The sequence below is a fragment of the Leptonychotes weddellii genome, chromosome 1, assembly GCF_054177405.1.
Source record: "Leptonychotes weddellii isolate Sample4059 chromosome 1, ASM5417740v2, whole genome shotgun sequence".
Taxonomy (NCBI): domain Eukaryota; kingdom Metazoa; phylum Chordata; class Mammalia; order Carnivora; family Phocidae; genus Leptonychotes; species Leptonychotes weddellii.
In genome coordinates, this window is record NC_138369.1 from 157,799,449 (window position 1) to 157,818,391 (window position 18,943).

Sequence of the window (18,943 nt, forward strand, 5' to 3'; positions counted from 1 at the left end):
AATAATTTGCAAGGATTAAGAGAATTTCACATATCAGGGACATCAGTATACAGAGTATATACATATATGATATAAGGTACAGACACTGCTGTATCTTCGGGCTTTTTAATTTTCCTGGTTTCTGTGTATAATAAAGTCCTCAAGACCTTGGTCAGGATATTCCTCAGCACATTCCACTATTCCATGACACTGATGCTGATTGAGTCTGGTAAGGAAAGAGTAGCAAGAATAACCTAAAGACCTAGGAAGTTACTTGTGTGTAGGGAGCAGGAAATAAAATAAACGAAAATCCTATCTTCTGCCTTGTCAGCAACGTTTCTAAAAGCATGTGGGAAAATTCTCTCTACGGTGAAAGGCAGGTTGCTGTAAATTGCACAGTGTATCTCTAAGAAGAAGAAATTTTGGGGGAGCAATATTTATTTTCATAAAAATAGATACATATTTCACAAGTGGACTTATCCTAGCTGTGCACCTTGCTTCTTCTTCCCGCACCAACATCCATACAATGACGGCCTCACGGTCATGGTACCCCACAGCTCATGGCTACTTTTTATTTACTTACTTATTTATTTATTTATTTATTTATTTTTTAATTTATTTGAGAGAGAGAGCGAGCATGAGGGAGAAGCAGGCTTCCCGCTGAACAGGGATCCCGATGCGGGGCTCAATCCCAGGACCCTGAGATCATGACCTGAGCCGAAGGCAGCCGCTTAACAGCTGAGCCACCCAGGTGCCCCAGCTCACGGCTTTTAACTGAGAAACCCATTTCACAGCCAGAGAACAGAGCAGTCCACATCCATCAAATGCACTTAACTCATGTACAGACTGATCTGGGAGGAGAGTGGAATGGCTAAAGGTTCCATTTGGGGGTCACCTGGACAACATGCTCCAAGGTTGGTTTTGCTGTCACAAAGTTTGCTGAACTCGCTTTAAAACTGTAACTAATATGTGGTGCGATCTTTTCCACAATCTCAAGACTCTAGTGTGGGAACTGAGGGAAGTAGGAGTAATCCTCTCAGTAGTACATTTATAAACCTGATAAGAGACAAATCTAGATGGACCAGAGGCTGCTTTTCGCTCCCTTTTTGGTATCTTAGCAGAGAGTTTGCTCAGTAGGAGTAAGAGCCTACAGAGAAACAGAGGACTTTAATTTATGTATGCGTTCTGGGCATGCAAGACTTTCTCAGGGTACTCACTATGCAGCCCTGAGTCATTTTAATGCATCCTCTGTAACATTGTACTTGGGCCCAGAGATAACTTGATATATTTCTTCTTTCTTAGTCTAGTTAGGTTTTTCCTATCTCTTCTTAGGCTCACCTATAAATGTGCAATGCATTGTGGGCTTGAGATTCATTGGCTGTCTTGGCATGATCTCGGTTGCTCTTCCAGCCTTCTAACCTGGCAGGTCCTCTTTGGGGGAACAGTAATCAGGGTCCATCCAGGCCATCTCTACCTAAGCTGTGGAGTTCAGGAGAATATATGTATATTATATATGATATATATATATATATATCATATATATATATCATATATATATATACACACACACAAACACACACACACATATATAAATACTTTTCTAATAAACTCTCTATATACACTATAAGCACATGTGTTCTTCATGGTGCATATTTGCGACTCCTTTGCAACAAACAATTCACTTTGCAAGTTTTTGCTTTACCTTCCTGCAGATTTGAGTGCTGCTTTGCTGTGATCTCAGTCCCTAATGAAGGAATAGTTTTACCAGAGGATACAACAGTTGTTTTACTAAACTGGGAGTGGAAACCAACACCCGGTATTTTGAGCTCCTCATGGTACTGAACCAATGGGTATGGAGAAAGCTTATAACACTAAGGGGGAAAACAGATTGCCAATAATTTGTGGTAAGAAGAAATATGTATGGAATTCAGGGGATTCTCAGGATATATCTTATTACTTCCATATTTCATCGTAAGAGCAATGGAAGATAACATAAAACCTATAAAGGCAGGGCCCAGAAACTCAGATCCTTCAGAAATGTAGATTTGATCACCCCACTAGGTGATAAACCTGACCATCTGCGGTACAGGCTGAGGGCAAGAGTAACATAGTTATAAGGGTTAAATAACACAGCCCTCGATTTAGCGCTTGTTATGGGGGCAGGGGGGGAGTCTGTAGGGTTACAGCAAATTCAGCTCTTTGTTGGTCCTTGAGCTCAGGTCCCAGGAGACAAAAATGATTCAGACATGTGTTCATCTCGGAGGAGCTCAGAATCTGTAAAATAAGAAAGAATATTTAATTTTCTGCTTTCTTATCTGTCAGACTTGAGAGGGGCAAGGTGGTCATTTTGGCTCAGGCCTTGAAGCAGCTGCATTTTTTGTACACCATGTAAGAGGTCTTAAGATCTTAGTACTTTTTTTTTTTTAAAGATTTTATTTTATTTATTTGACAGAGAGAGAGAGAGACAGTTAGAGAGGGAACACAAGCAGGGGGAGTGGGAGAGGGAGAAGCAGGCTCCTGGCCGAGCAGGGAGCCCGATGCGGGGCTCAATCCCAGGACCCTGGGATCATGACCTGAGCCGAAGGCAGACGCTTAACGACTGAGCCACCCAGGCGCCCCTAGATCTTAGTACTTTTATTGCTACCACCCTGAAGGAATGGGCCCTGCATAGAAAGTTCACTTCTTCTCCTGATTTTCTAGATACCAAATAATTAGCTATGTAGATCTGACTCCATTTCATGATTTTGATTTAGCACATGTCATTTTTCCCTATTATAACTTGATTTTTTTTTTTTAAGATTTTATTTATTTGACAGAGAGAGACACAACGAGAAGGAACACAAGCAGGGGAGTGGGAGAGGGAGAAGGAGGCTTCCCGCTGAGCAGGGAGCCTGATGTGGGGCTCCATCCCAGGACCCTGGGATCATGACCTGAGCCGAAGGCAGATGCTTAACGACTGAGCCACCCAGGTGCCCCTGATTTTTTTTTTTTTTTTTGATTAGGATTTGTCCTCCTCATTTAGGCAAAACCTTTCTTGTCTCTCTGGACCAGATTCCCCTACCAACACTTGTCCCATGAGCAGGACTTGAGCATAAATGAAATTCTCATTTTATTCCCTCAAATAATTTCACACTTTGTTTAAAGCAAACAGACATCCTGAATCCAGGTAAGATATAGCTCTTTAGTATATACGTACACAGTTTAAAGTAGACGTATTCTTATTTTCATATATGTCTTATCTTACTGTCTTATCATTAGTTTTTTAAGGACAGAGCCACATGTAATTGCATTTTAAGATCTTTGTGCATTGAATACTTTGCCTTCATGACTTGTGCATGCTTATTACATTTCTCGTAATTTTTTTAAAGATATTATTTATTTATTTATTTGACAGAGAGATAGAGAGCACAAGTAGGCAGAGCGGTAGGCAGAGGGAAAGGGAGAAGCAGGCTCTCTGCTGAGCAGGGAGCCCGATGCGGGACTCAATCCCAGGACCCCAGGATCATGACCTGAGCTGAAGGCAGCCACTTAACCGACTGAGCCACCCAGGTGCCCCACATTTCTCCTAGTTAAGAAGGAATTTATGTCCCACATTTTGGAGACACTAAAATGTTATGCACATGTAAACTATTTTTTCTGCGGGTAGCATCTTCAAACTGTCCCTCAGTTAGTGAAGATACTCTGTCTAGAGCTAACCACTTATATTGCTTACACAAATCATCCTAGCTTTTGATTTCTGACTTTAAAATCTGACTTTTTGCTAGTTTTTTTTTCTAACTTACAGAACCTAATTACAGTCACAGATATTTTATATATGGAAACTCTTTACAGGTCTTTTTTTTTTTAAGATTTTATTTATTTATTAGAGAGAGAGAGAACACAAGCAGAGGGAGGGGCAGAGGGAGAGGAACAAGCAAACTCCCCACCTCGTGGGGAGCCTGATAAGGGCGGGGCTTGATCCCAGGACCCTGAGATCATGACTTGAGTCAAAGTCAGATGCTTAACCAACTAAGCCACCCAGGTGCCCCACAAGTCTTCTCTGAAAATAATTTTAGTATTGTTATCTCAAAGGATTTTTTTTTCACATGTCTTTGTTTAATTTAGCTTTGCATGTTCAATTAGAGTTAAGATTGTATTTGTGTGGGAAATTTTATAAAAGGAACATTTCACCTTTTTAAATTGACCATTTCTTGATTGCAAATGACAGTTCCAGTGTCATTATTAATATAGATAATTTTTTTAAAACAACTAGCTGTGACCAGCTGGATTATTACAAAGCAAGGTTAAATTACTTGGAATGCTTTTTTTTTTTTAATCTAGTATGACTATTACTGGAAATTTAGATAAGCATTACAATTTCTAGAAAGTATAAGGGATTAATATATTTCTGGATTTTTTTCCCTTGGGTCCAATTTTAAACTTTTAAAGAGGTCTACTTTTTGCAATTTAAAATGATTTATACTTTTGATGAGAACATGAGGCTCCCATGGTTCGAGATATTAAACATTATAAAGATTTTGCCAATGATCTAGCATTCTAAGATGTCCCAGTCATAGTTCTTTATATCACTAGTATTAGAGTTATAGAAATTGTCCTACTGGTACTAGAACAGCTCTTCTAAGTTTCATCAGGGATGACTGAAACTATTGTTCCAAATTCATTGTAGAACCATGTCAATATCTAAACATTCTAATAATTGAAGGGTACTGTTCTTCAGCTTCTGACACAATCTCAACTCTGCAATCATATTTGAGTGACAGCAGAAATGGTATTTCAACTTTCTGAACCTAAATTTATGAATTTGTACAGATAAAAGGGTTTATCTTAAACATTACAATGTGCTTGTAATTAAAAATGCCAAACCTATTTAATACATGTTAGTCTCCCTAAAATTAATTGAACCTACTGTAAAGAGTTTCAGAATAAGTTTTATTCGAAGTGAAGAGTATACAGATTCCTTGAACATCAAACTTTAAACACAAATGTATAAGCAAACACAATGTTAAAAAGAAAACACTCTTTTCAATCTGAGTCATCTCATTATTTTGTCTTCTCAGCACATATTATGTAGATAATTCATTATATTTTATTTAATGTAATGTTTGTTTGGAGTCTCCAGTTATTTGAGAATGTGTCTGATTATTCTTATTGAAAGGTAAGCATTGCACATCACTATTTTAGACAGGACAGGAACATTAGGCTGAAAGTATAATTATAGGACCTCAAAGGCTTAATGTAAGAAACATTTATTCTACACTCAGTATAGAAGTTGACAGGAACCTTTACCCACTCTAGAACCCAGAATAAGGAAGGTTTTGCATCTTGAAATTCCAATACCTGGAACCTACAGTCTTTACTCTTTCTACTTTTTATTTTTTTGTAATGGATTCATTTTGGAAGTTAAACATGTTCCTCCTTCTGTTCATATTTAATTGTCTCAAACTATTCACATGGTCCTATCCAGCTATATGAACATGGGAAAAGCTGGGCAAGAATTGCTTGGTGAACATTTTCTCTGCTGTGCCACCAACAGTAACAAATATTTATTGAATACCTATAAATATGTAAATCACTGAGGAAAATCCTGAGCACAGAGTAAGATATTGATCGCCAGCTGTCCTCAGGAAACCTATAAGCTAACCATGGAAGTATTTCTTCAATAATACAGTCGTCCAACTGAAATGATACAACTTCTTCCAAGGATTCCAAAAATCAAGTATTCATTCACATTTGGAAGAAAGAGAATACCCAGTAAAAATAATAAAATACTGTAGAGTATTTTTCCTATGGATATGAACATAGTTATATATTATTATCATTATTATTATATACATATATATGTATTATTATAATAGGTAATTTTAACATCAATTACAATTTAAAAATAATGATTCAGAGAGCTTAAATGCCTTATTCAAGACATATAGCCAATAAGTACTGAGACAAGGTATAATTCATCTCTGAGTCTAGAGTAAAAATTACCCTGCCTTAAGGGTACAACTTAGCAGTTCTCTACCTGCAAGAGAATATTCCAACTGCTGAAATCCAAGGCAATACTCAGATGGTCACACACAGTGATAGATTTCTCTTGATCTCCGTGCCACTCTTGTTTTTCTGTTGAACCATTGAGATGAATCTTCCTTTGAGCAGCCCATTTTTTTGATACTTTATTAAATTTGTGCATTGATGGTGTATTATTGGTCAGGGTTCACCAGAGAAACAAAAGCAATAGGATGTGTGTGTGTGTGTGTGTGTGTGAATATTTTATTTACTTATTTATTCATTTATTTGCTTGTTCATTTGTTCATTTTTTCATTCATTGGGCAAGTTTCAAATTGGCAGGGTAGGCTTTTAGGCAGGAAACTGGGGAAGAGTTGATGTTGCAGTTAGAATCAGAAGGCAGACTGCGGTCAGAATTCTCTCTTCCTTGGGGGATGTCAGTTTTTGTTGTTGTTTTGTTTTGTTTTGTTTTTCTCTCTTAAGATGTATTTTAGCCAGAATAGGAAAGTCATGCTAGGATTACAATCACCAAACTTCAGGTGCTTAATGCAAGAAACATTTGTTTCAACTGGTTGCATAAGACCCACTAAAATTATGGAGGGTAATTTGCTGTACTCAGTCTACTGATTTGAATGTTAATCTCATCTGAAAAATATCTTCACAGCAATATCTAGACTTGTGTTTGACCATTTATCTGGGTTCTGTGGCCTAACAAAGTTGACATAAAATTCACCATCACAGATCAGAAAGCTACTGGTAAAATACTTAGAAAATTATTTAAAGAAAGATTTTTTTCTCACATATTAATATAATCCATATTTTTATCATTAAGTTTATAGAATGAATCATAACACCCAAATGTCTTTCCAGACTTATTTTACATTTAAATATGCTTAAAAGGCACACAATTGGGGTGCATGGGTGGTGCAGTCAGTTGAGCGACCGACTCTTGATTTTGGCTCAGGTCATGATCTCAGGGTCCTGAGACTGAGCTCCATGTTGGGCTCTAGGCTCAGCACAGAGTCTTCTTGACATTCTCTCTCCCTCTCCCTCTGCCCCTTCCATTTGTGCTCTCTCTCTCAAATAAATAAATCTTTAAAAAAAATTAAAATACATAAAAAGCACACAACTAAGCCCAAGTCTATAGAATTTTTACTGAAAATTAGTGGGTGACACTGTTGATTTCATCCTTCCTCTTCCCAGAGAGAAGCTCTTCTCCAAGTAAATATAACTCAATGACTTAATAAGTATTCACACAGCACCTGTTGAAAGCCAGTAAGAAGCCCTATTCTCTCCTGTATCTACTGTGTCATTCATTTCCCATCACATACATCCTTACAGGCTTAATTCTATTTTCACATGCACTGACATTGATTCCCCAAGATTATTTTCCTAGGGAATAATATGCTTCTTTACATAAGGGATTGTGTCTCTTATCGGTAAGCTCTATAGCACTGTACACAAAGGAAGTGTTTTAAAATATTGCTTTGATATGTTACAAATGAAATTTCTTTTATTTCAGAGATTTTTATTTAGAGAGGAATGAAATCCTTATGAAAACTTGACTTATTCAAGAAGAATGACTTATGCGTGACTTAGGTGGCAAAAGTACATCTTCGGAAAAATTAAGTATGAGAAGTATTGAATCAGGCATCAGGAGGACTGGCATCTCCTTCTGGCTCGGTTGCAAACTAACGAATGACTCGGGGCGGGTCAACCCTTCCTGTACTTGAGACCCCCATCTAGCAAAAGAGAGCCTTGGACAAGAAAGCTTTAAGGTCCTAAAGTTTCTAAGGTTCTATAATTCTTTGAAATATTCTAGGATTTTATTCACATCTTTATTTCTCCTAAATTATCTTGGTTACATTATTCACATAAGATAATCCCCTTAAAGTATGATGAACATTGAAATAATACCTTAAAATTGTTTTGCAATTTTCAGAAGAAAAATTTTGTAGAAAGAATTATATAATTAATAAAGGAAATCCAGATGGCACATGATAAACAGAAACATTCTGGTGTTGTATCATCCTGTTGTAGTTGAAAGATATTTTGAAAAAGAAAAATAAAAGCAATGAATAATTTTGAAAGGATTGACTTCCTTCAGCATGATGGTTGACATTTCTGATTATTTTCTATGTTGTTATGATTGACAGTTTGAATACATCTAAATGAAATATTAGCAATCCAGGCCCAAATTGTGTAAAAAATCTCCTTGTCCAGAATGAGTGTCAAACTCCCAACATAATCCACAATTACAAGACTCCTGCAAATCACAATCCCATCATTTTTTTAAATGGGAAATATAAAAGCATAGTAATTGCTTCTTGGTAGGATACTTTTTTTTTTTTTTTTTGAGGGGTCAAATTTAAAACATCTGTAGACAGATGGAAGGAAAACTAGAATTAGGGCTGTTACCAAAATCTCCTGCAGCTGTCAGGGTGTGTTTGAGGCCACCCTAAGGGTTCATTAGCAACAGGCAATACTACATCCTGGGAGAAAGAAACAGGACCTGGTGGGAGAGGGACATCCTTCTCCTGGCTAATTGTTTTGGCTAATGTGAGTGAGGGATGATTAGATTCATCCTTGCAGAATACTGTTCCACCCCCCCGGGCCTGGACTGAAGCTTCTACTTGAAATTTTTGGTGTACTTTCCGGTCATCGGACCACGTGGTAACTTCCAGTCATTCCAGGGAGAACCAACTCATGCCCCAGGCGCCAATTCCTCACACCTCCCACACCCACATTCTTCCTGTTATGATCCTCACCCAATTTCTCGTGCTTATTTTAATCTTTGAAGAGAAGGAGAGAAAGAGCAAGGTCAGCACACCGCAGAACTTGACCACATTGTGAGACACAACAAAACTAGCCTGTATTGTGGAAGCAGGGGCCTTCTGGAGATACTGGACCCATTTCATACTGTATACACCATCTGGGCCCTCTTATCTTCTTCAGGTGCTAATCATTCTAGTGTTTTTGCTTTTTTTATTTTCTATTTCTTTGTTTCATGAAAACAAACTCAAGATGCTCTTGCTTGGTGTCATATAACTTGACAAAATCCAATGGATTCTTTGCCATCAAAAAGGAAGGGAAAAGAGAAGAGACATGCAAAAGAAATATTTGCTTACAGCAAGAAGAATATTCACCCAACAGCTATCATGCATATTGTGTTTTTATTGATGTTTGGGGGTTCTTTTCCTCTTCTCTTATGAACTCTGTAGTTTTTACTAAATAGGAAGATGACTCCATATTGAGATTCTTCACAGTGACCAAACAGTTCTATTGTTTCTCAGGCATGTCACATGATTTCCAGACTCTGCAATGTGTGCTCACTACATCTCTTCTGTCAAGATTGCTCTGATATACTTATTTCCTTTGTCTCAGTATTACTCATCTTTTAAGACCCGTCAAAGCCATTTTATAATCTGTATGTCACACATACTATCTGCTACAGTTATAAGCCACATGGTAAATCCTGTCTGGGACCATAATCTTTCTGTGCTTATATGATTTCCCCAAATAGATTCTAAACCTCTTAGTGGCCAAGATCTGTGATACACTTCTTCGTGTTAGCATTATCCTTAAAACGTCTTACACAGAGTAGGAGTTCATGGGATGATGATGATGGTAATAACCTGAGGTTCTATTTGGAATGGAAAGTGGTTTAAACAAATACTTGTGGAGATAATTGCATCATATAATATTTTCAAGATGTCATAACAAAAATATGTTCAAAGATAAATGTTCTGTGGGCTGAAGTTTCACCATTTATCATGACTCAATAGTATTCAAGTTTGCTTTTCATTTAAGGGCAAGCCCCTTTCCAATAAGAGGGTGGAGTGCAATGCAGTTCTCATAGCAAGAGTGAGAAAGTAGTTTAACCCTTACAACCTTGAGAATTAAACAAGAATTGTTACTGGAAATGTAGGTAGAAAGAAAATGGAAGTCCAAATACGAAATGAAGAGCCTGCAAGTAGAAAACATGTGGTTGGCCTCAAATCAGCTCTTGGGCCATCAGGCCCAGATCTACTTCTGTACTAAGGAAGCTGTAGCAGAAGGGTCTAAGTAGGGCCTTTTCCACGGGGTCATTTGAGTTGGGAATGAGTTGGCAATGTTGTTGGCTGTCCAAGAACATCACGGATATACTTCAAGCATCAGTCAGCCTCATGACTACTAAAACAAAAAGCAGACTAACTATTGATCAATATACTGATTGGTTTGCCCTTCATTTATTCCTGGAAGGAAGGGAGACAAGAAACTGCAGGTAATAATACTTACATTCTTTCAGTGCCTAGTTATCTTGGCACTTTTTTTATAACTTTGCATATATTGACCCTCTTAATTCTCACAATAGTCTTAAGAAGTATGTGCTGTTATTATCTTGATTTTTCAAAAGGAAAATGGAGGCATAAAAGGTTAAGCAACATGTTCAAGCTCACACATGGCTAGTGAGTGGAGGAAATGGAATTCAAATAGATGCAAGGGGCGGGCCCACACTAAACCATGTCATTAGATATTTCATGTTGTTGTGTGGCAAGGTTTGGGCAAGGATGGGGCAGATTCTAAGTTTACAGTTGGTAACCCGAATAGAATAATTGGACTTTGAAAGCAGTTGATGAAGGCAGGCAATCAGTACGTTTATTACCCAAGGGTTTCCCTCTGGTCCTGAATGAGGGTGACTTGTGTGGGTAAATTTTGACACATCCCTAGAGTCCTTGCTTGGTAATATGTAAAGTCCTTGGCCATCAGCACGCTGAGTGCTGGCAGTCATGCTTGCCCAGGAACAATCCAGAGGGCCATAGTATCTTCCATATCTATGGCTTTAGCACAGCTGTGCTTCTGATGCTGACATGAGGTCCTGCTCTGCGTGGTTCCCTCTTCATTTTTTTTTTTTTTAAGATTTTATTTATTTATTTTTGACAGAGAGAGAGACAGTGAGAGAGAAATCACAAGCAGGGGGAGTGGGAGAGGGAGAAGCAGGCTTCCCACTGAGCAGAGAGCCCGATGCGGGGCTTGATCTCGGGACCTTGGGATCATGACCTGAGCCGAAGGCAGACGCGTAATGACTGAGCCAGCCAGGCGCCCCAGTGTTTCCCTCTTTAAAGCTGGAGTTGCTACATGTTGTCAATAAAGATGCCCTGGAGTTTGTTTGCAGTTAATGTCACCTGGTTGGCTCTTATAGAGTAGATGGAGCACTGAGTGCAGGTCAAGTCACATCCCCAGTCTAACAAATTCCATACCTACAATGTTACCAAACACCACACTACTTATGTTTATTAGATGGTAACAATACCCACGATATTCATGCATCACATCTTAGTATTTTGTTGAATGTTTAACATAGAACATGAACTATTACATAACTCAAACCAATTTATTTGGACTAAAATTTATATCCTTATTCTTCAGCACTTCAAAATACTAAAAGCCTAAATATAAACCACTGCAGCTCCCTCCCATCTAAGCCTGTGCTTGAGATTTATTTCCTCATTTAGCACTTAGCTCAAAAGGGACTCTAGTCCTTCATGCACTGCCTTATGTATATTTTCCCTACTATCCTTTTGTGAAGAGGTCAGTTTAACTTTCATCTCAAGTATAATTACTTTCTTTCAAATATTAAAGATTTCTGTCTACTCACTACTAGGATGCCTCTCTCTGCAACTTTTTTCTTTTCTTTTCTTTTTATTTTTTGCCCATCACTGCTGTTCATCTGCCTTTCCAGTTGCCTCTATTTCTTTTCCTAGTGATGCTTTTCTCTAGGTTTTCTTATTTCCTCCATCTGTCACAGAGGATCTTTTATTTTTTGTAAAACATTGTGAAACTAAATTTCAGGTTTATAGAGCTTCTAGTTCAAGCTGTTACACAGGCCACATGTATTTATTTCACTTCCTGAGAATTCAGTGATATGACAATACGGAAGTAGAGATGACAAAAAAAAAGATTGCTGAGTGACGTGAGACTGGCATTAGAACAAACATTTAATTAATTTCTAACTAATGAAATTCAGAAGGAATTATTCAAAATATACATCAGATGAAGGGTACTCAAGTTTAAACCCATTACAAAAGAAAACTTCACAAAATAAAAATGAGCTGCTGTGTACGAAATAAACAAACCCACAATCACTAACATAAAATGTTAGACTTGAAAAGAATGTCTTGGAAATTGCCAGAATATATACAGAAAGAGAAAGAGATGAAAATGTAAGAAAACAGTATTAGAGATAAATGATAATTCTAGGAAGGTCAGCATCAGAGTTCTTTAAAGGCAGAATGAAGAAAACGGAGGGTATGGTAGAGAAAATGGTGGCTCCCGAAGATGTCTCTGTCTTCATTGCCAGACCCTGTGAATATGCTAGCTGACATGACTGAGAAGCATCCACAGGTGTGATTAAGTTAAGTCTCTTAAGATGGGGCGAGTACCCTGAATTATCCAGGTGAACCCAATGTAATCACAAGGGTCTTTATAAGAGAAAGGGAGGGCAGCGTCAGGGAGTGTGATGAGGGAAGCATAAGTCTCGATGGTTCGAGGAAGGGCCATGGGCCATGGCAAGCTGGCAGGCAGGCAGGCAGGCTGGCGGGCTCTAGAAGCTGGAAAAGACAAGGCAATGGATGCTCCTTTAGAACATCCAGAACTAATTCAGCGGGGCTGACACCTTGATTTCAGGACTTCTGATCTCCAGCACTGTAAGATAATGACTCTCTTGTTTTAAGCTATTAGGGTTGTGGTGATTTGTTAGAGTAGCAGTGAGAAATTAATAAAGAGAGGATGAAATAATCAAGGGGAAAATAGAGTGGGATTTCTGAAAAGAAACAAAAAAAACAGTGTTTTTGAGATTGAATGAATCTAAGTACAAAACAACATTCTGTGGTGGGGGTGGGGAGGGGACTGCAGCTACTATATCACGAAACTTAGGATAAGAGATTTTTAAAATTTGTTGCGGGATTCAAAATAAAACTGAAAGCTAAACTAAACGGCTGTCTGCCAAGGATCAATTTTAAGATGGGCATCATAGTTTTCATAAGCATCATTGGACACTAGGTGATAGAATATGCCTTCAAATGTTTAGGATAAATGGTTTTAAAAATTGATATCTATCCTCAGACAAAATATTAAAGTGAGAAGCAAAGCCATTCTGGAAATGTAAAAACTCAGTTTACTACCTGTAAATTCGTCCTTAAAAAATATGTAACATGTACTCTGGCAAAATGAAGCATGGATCTGAAAAAAAGAAAAATAGGAAATCCAAGAACACATGTGCCAGATTCAGAGAAGTAAAGAATAGAGATTTCTGAATAATTGCTAAGTAGCAGTGTAGAAACTAAGCGATTCAAATTAAAAAAAGGAAGTCAGTGAGTTTTGAGAACTTGTTCAAGAAGAAAATGAACACCTTGGGGCCGACGATACAAGGAGGAAGCTGGATGGTTTGGAGATAAGGTAAATGCATATTAAATCATAAAATTTTATTAAAAAGTACACTGTGCCCTCACAATTCTACCAGTCTTCACTATTTCTTTGCTATTTGACATTTTCTACTCTTGTGCATTTGAAGAACTCATAAAAAATTCTGGTTTCGGAGCACCTGGGTGGCTCCGTCGTTAAACATCTGCCTTCAGCTCAGGTCATGATCCCGGGGTCCTGGGATCGAGCCCCACATCGGGCTCCCTGCTCCGCGGGAAGCCTGCTTCTCCCTCTCCCAGTCCCCCTGCTTGTATTCCCTCTCTCGCTGTGTCTCTCTCTATAAAATAAATAAATAAAATCTTAAAAAAAAAAAAATTCTGGTTTGGTCACAACAGAAGCATCAATTAATTGAAAAAGTTTTATTTTTTATATTAAAAAAAATAAAGTGGATGTGAGTTTGAATCCAGGCTCTGATTTTTAGTGGCTATTGAATCTGATACTGTCCTTACTGAGTTTAGTTTTTATCATCTCTAAGCTGGACAAAGAGTTCCAATTTATATATAAGTTAAAGAATTTATATGAGGTAACCTGTAAAAACCTCCATCATCATGTAAACATTTATTATGTTTTTTTGCCTTCATATGTTACCTTTGGAAGCATAAATTTGAGCTCTTTTACTATTTTACTCTTTTACATTCACTCTCCTTAATAAGATCTTGAGGTCTCATAGTTTACAAGTATCTACTCCCTTCAATTTAGGGCTAACATTCTCTTCAAATTCTCTTCAGAAGTTGCTCTTTTAGGGCACCTGGCTGGCTCAGTTGGTGGAGTGGGTGACTTTTGATCATCTGCTTCTTCCCGCGCTTGCAGACCAGCGCCCGGGCCACTTCAGTTCAAGCCCTGTGTTGGGTGTGGAGATTACTTAAAAATAAAATCTTGGAAAGACAAAGAGTGTTTATTTATTGTTTTATTTTTCATTTTTAAGAGTCTACCTACAGCCAAAGTCTAAATTTCAGAAGGAAGCACTAATGAGAGGACTTTTTTCATGTTTTCCAGTAAGAGCATTTCTTCTCCTTATAATGGCAGTTAAATACCTGTTTAGTGAACGGGGGAAGAGAATTTTAAATTCGTTCACAGGCTCGTTCCTTTTTACACCTACTCCTACTACTTATTGCCCAGGGAGTTGAAAAGAACATGCCTGGTAGGATAGTTGCAAAATCTGTAGCAGTCGAAATGGTCCAACCATTTCTATAAACTTTTGGCTTTCAGTTCAGACGTTTGGAAGTTTCAACATTTTTTTTTTTTTTTTTTTTTACTTGCTTCTCTCCAACTTTAGTAGTAGAAGCAGGACTGTTTCTCACAATGCTCCTGAAAATACTTATGCAACAGGATGCTGGGGCGCCTGGGGACCTGATGCACCCGCCTTCAAGAACTCCTCAAGTTAGAAAAAAAAAATTAAAAAAAAAATAAATAAATAAAAAAAAAAAAAACTCCTCAAGTTGTTTCATCTTCTCAGCTCGGGCACGATGTTTCTGGTGCCAGGATGCCAGGCTCAGGAGCACGCTCTTTACCCGATTTTGTACCCGGGGCCGTCCGAAGATGGTGATTTCAACCAAGTCCCCAGAGTTAACTATGTCCACCGTCAGCAGGACTTGGCTCATCCACTCCATTTCTGGAATTATGGCTCGGTCTGGGCCGAAGATGGAGTCAGCCAGCCATGCCTCCAGGTAAAACACCAGTGGGTCTCTCAGTTCCTGCACAGGAAACCACCACGGCCGGGTGCGAATCCGCGGTGGTGGAAGTGGTGACCTGAGCAGCCTGTCCAGGGACTGGGCGGGCGTCCATTCGTCCCCCTGGCCTTAGCGGCACCTACGTCGTCGACCATGCTAGGTCCCGCAGCCCAAGCAGAGCAATGTCCAGGGAGCGCCGGCGGAACTCCTGGAAGTTTCAACATTATTTGCAGTTCCTGGAAATATTTTTTCAGAGCAAAACAAAGGAACTGAATTCCTAGCAACCAATGATTCTTCAGCCTACTCTTGTTTAACTACTGGGCTGCTTTGTAGCCTCCCATTATTTGACCCCTGAGCAATACACCTTTTTTTTTTTTTTGTACTGTCTCCATCTTAAGTGCCCAATATAGATTTTTGCAACATGTTTCCTCCATAGGAGTTGTATCTAATGTAATGCCTCGAGTCCTCACAATATCAAAGGGATTTTTGTGATCATAGTTCTATCAGATTTTATTAGTATATGTATTTCAAATAGACATTTATTTCCAAACAAACCCTGGGATATATATATTTTTTATACTCTCAGCACTTTGATCTGGTGCTGTGTCTGTGAGAGCTTATGAATAGGCAATGAGGTCAGCATCAACTCTACTGCGACTCTACTGCAATTTTCTGGTGGTCCTGCCCCAAAGTTTTTTCCTCTTTACATTGCTGGATGACCAGAAGTCTGCAACAAGGGGGAAGGAGTGCCTCTCTTGCTTCCTTTGCCAATTCCCAGCCAGAGGGCCCTCTTGAATGCAATAATATTCAAATTCTAATTTTGAAGAGCCTGAAGAAGGCTTAGCTGTTGTGATTTTTTTTTTCTTTCATCCTCAAGCGTGCACGCACATATATACTGACTCTTCTCTCCTGAGGCGGATGGCACGCGGGCAGAGAGCGTGGATGGGGTTTGTTTCCAGTTTGGCATGTAAGAGGATTAGAAGTCACTACTCCATCCTAACAAGTAAAAAGCTGAACAGACTGAAAAATCTACAACTGACTTGCGTCCCTCAGAGCAAAGAATCCAGGGCAAACTGCTGCCCCCAAGATTGGAGGAACAGGTGAACAAAGGGAATCCAGGCTGAGGGAGCAGAAACCCACAATCTGCTTCCGCTGCAGGAAGCAGTGCTGGGGTAGGAAAACCTGAACTGCAATTGCTAGGTTTCTGGAGGCTCTGTGTGGTGGGAAAGTCCGGGAGTTCAAAACTCTAGGAGTATTCAGTGCGAGAGGGGCCCTCAAGAGATTGTGAGATTTACCTTCAGGAGCTTGACAAGATTGCCACAGGAACTATCTAGAGAAATCCCCTCAGGCTTCCAGCAGTGGGAGGGGGGAAAAGGAGGCATTTGAAATAAACCAGAGCACTCTGTTTTTCTTAACAAGTCCTGCCCTCAGGGGAAACACGGTAACCAAGTCCTAACCCGGTTGGGGTATTATGAAAGCCTAGCTAACTTGGGGAGGAGGGATACCCAGCTCTAGCCCCTCTAGTTTCATGTGGGAGAAGGGAAATACTTACCTCCAGCCCTGTCTAGTTACCCTGCTCCACCTAGCTGAGGAGGGAAAGCCTGAGAAACTCTTAACGAAGTTCACAGCCCAGAGGCATTGCCTCAATAAAAGATGAAGATCCAATCCCAGGAATATGGAGTTTCCCCTTGCCCTACACTTCACCAGCACATTACTAAAGGCTGACTTACAGCAGTTCCTTTTCCTTGGCGCGTCCTGTCCTGCTCTCAAGAAAAATCTCAATCCTATGGAAGGCAGAAAACCCAATTTGAAGAGGCAGAGTAAGCATCAAGACCAGACATGGCAAGGATGTTGGAATGATCAGACAAGGAATTTAAAACAACTGTGATTCATATGCTAAAGTCTCTAATAGGTAAGGTAGACAGCCTGCAGGACCAGATGGACAGTGTAAGCAAAGAAATGGAAATCCTAAAAAAGAACCAAGAAGAAATGCTAGAGATAAAAAACACTGTAATAAGAATGAAAATAAGCCTTTGATGAACTTATTAGCAGACTGGATACAGCTGAGGAAAGAATCTCTGACCTAAAGAATATATCAATTGAATCCTCAAACAGATAAGAGAGCAAAAACTGAGAAAAACAGAACAAAATGTCTAAGGACCATGGGAAAAAACTGAAAAAAGGTGTACATGTACTGGGAGTATCAGAAAGAAGAAAAAGAACAAAGAACAGAAGAAATATTTGAAACAATAATGACTGAGAATTTCCCAAAATTAATGTCAGATGTCCAACACCAAACCACAGATCCAGGAAGCTCAGAAAGCACAAAGCAAGATAAACACACACACACACACACACACACACACACACACAAAATTACACCTTGGCATATTATTTTCTAATAGGCCTTTATCTTTGATTTTCTAAAAGGGGTGGGTGGGTGGGAGGACAGAATGGGGGAGGGGAGATTTGCAGGTTGAGGGGTGGGAAACACCTTTAACTATAGAGGAACAGATGAGAATTACATCACACTTGTTCCCAGAAACCATGCAAACAAGAAGAGAAGTAAATGAAATATTTAAAGTGTTGAGAGGAAAAAAAACACACCAAAGGAGGATTCTGTACCCTATGAAAATATTCTTCAAAAGTGAATAAGAAATAATGACTTTCTCAACTGGCCAAAAATTGAGGAAATTTGTTGCTAATAGACCTTCTTCACAAGGAATTAAAAACAAAATTATTGAGAAAAGGAAAATCCTATAGGTCAGAAACTCAGACCCAAGTAAAGAGAAGAGCAATGAAGAAGGAATAAATGAAGGTAAAAACTCTCATTTTTCTCATTCTTCTTTGCTCTAACAGATAACAGGGTTTTGTTTTGTTTTTTTTTCTCAAATTAATAGCAACAATTTTCAGTTATGTATGTTTATTTATATATCATACACATATTTATTATGCATGCTTACATGTAAATGAAATGAATGACAATGATACAAGGGATGGAAAGAAGGAATTAGGGTTATTTTGTTTTAAGGTACACTACTCGTGAAGTAATATAGTGTTATTTAAAAAAAAGATTTGAATTACTTGTAAATGTATGTTGCAAACTCTAGGGCAACCACTAAAAAGTTAAAAAAATATAACAGATATGCTAAGAAAGGAGAGAAAATGGAATCATATAAAATGTTCGATTAAAACTACAAAAGGCAGAAAAAGAGTGAAAGACAAAAATAGGAACAAAGAACAATGACAACAAATAGAAAGTAGGTTCAGCTATTCTCCTACTTCACTTGCTAGAAAATTAGGTTTTCAAAATAAAAGAAGGAAGGTGTTGGGATGGTCCAGATTAGTCCAGTGGTCTAAGGTGCCAGACTCAAAAGTGCTCAAAATAGAAGAAGGATATATCCTTCACATACCTTCTTCATGGTGTCTCTTAATTTTGTCTTATTTTGGTTTGGCCTCCTCTGTCTTCCTTCTATTTCTTGCATATGCCTTACTTGATCTTTTTTTTTTTTTTTCCTGTCAATCTTGTCCACATCATAGTTGGGCCTTCTACATTCTTTGAAAACCAAAGTTTGAGATTCTGAACTTTGGCTGTGATAGTCCTTCTGGAGCATAGCTATCTCCCACCTGGTTAATTAAGCTTACCGTCACTTTTAGCTGGCTAAGACATAGACTTCTTGTCCACGCATCTTCCTGGCTTTGACACAACTTATCCCACTAGAGTAAGGATGCTCATAGACCTGGTGTCTTCCAGTGTGGTCTCCCCACTATGGAACTATGGCAGGACCAAGAGAGTGTTAACCATGTTTCTCTCTTACCATGCTCTTCCATCT

General features: G+C 38.7%; 1 pseudogene; it reads right to left on the minus strand.

Moving 5' to 3' along the window:
• Positions 1–14,758: 14,758 nt before the first annotated feature.
• Positions 14,759–18,532, minus strand: LOC102743125 (oocyte-expressed protein pseudogene; annotated as a pseudogene).
• Positions 18,533–18,943: the final 411 nt, after the last annotated feature.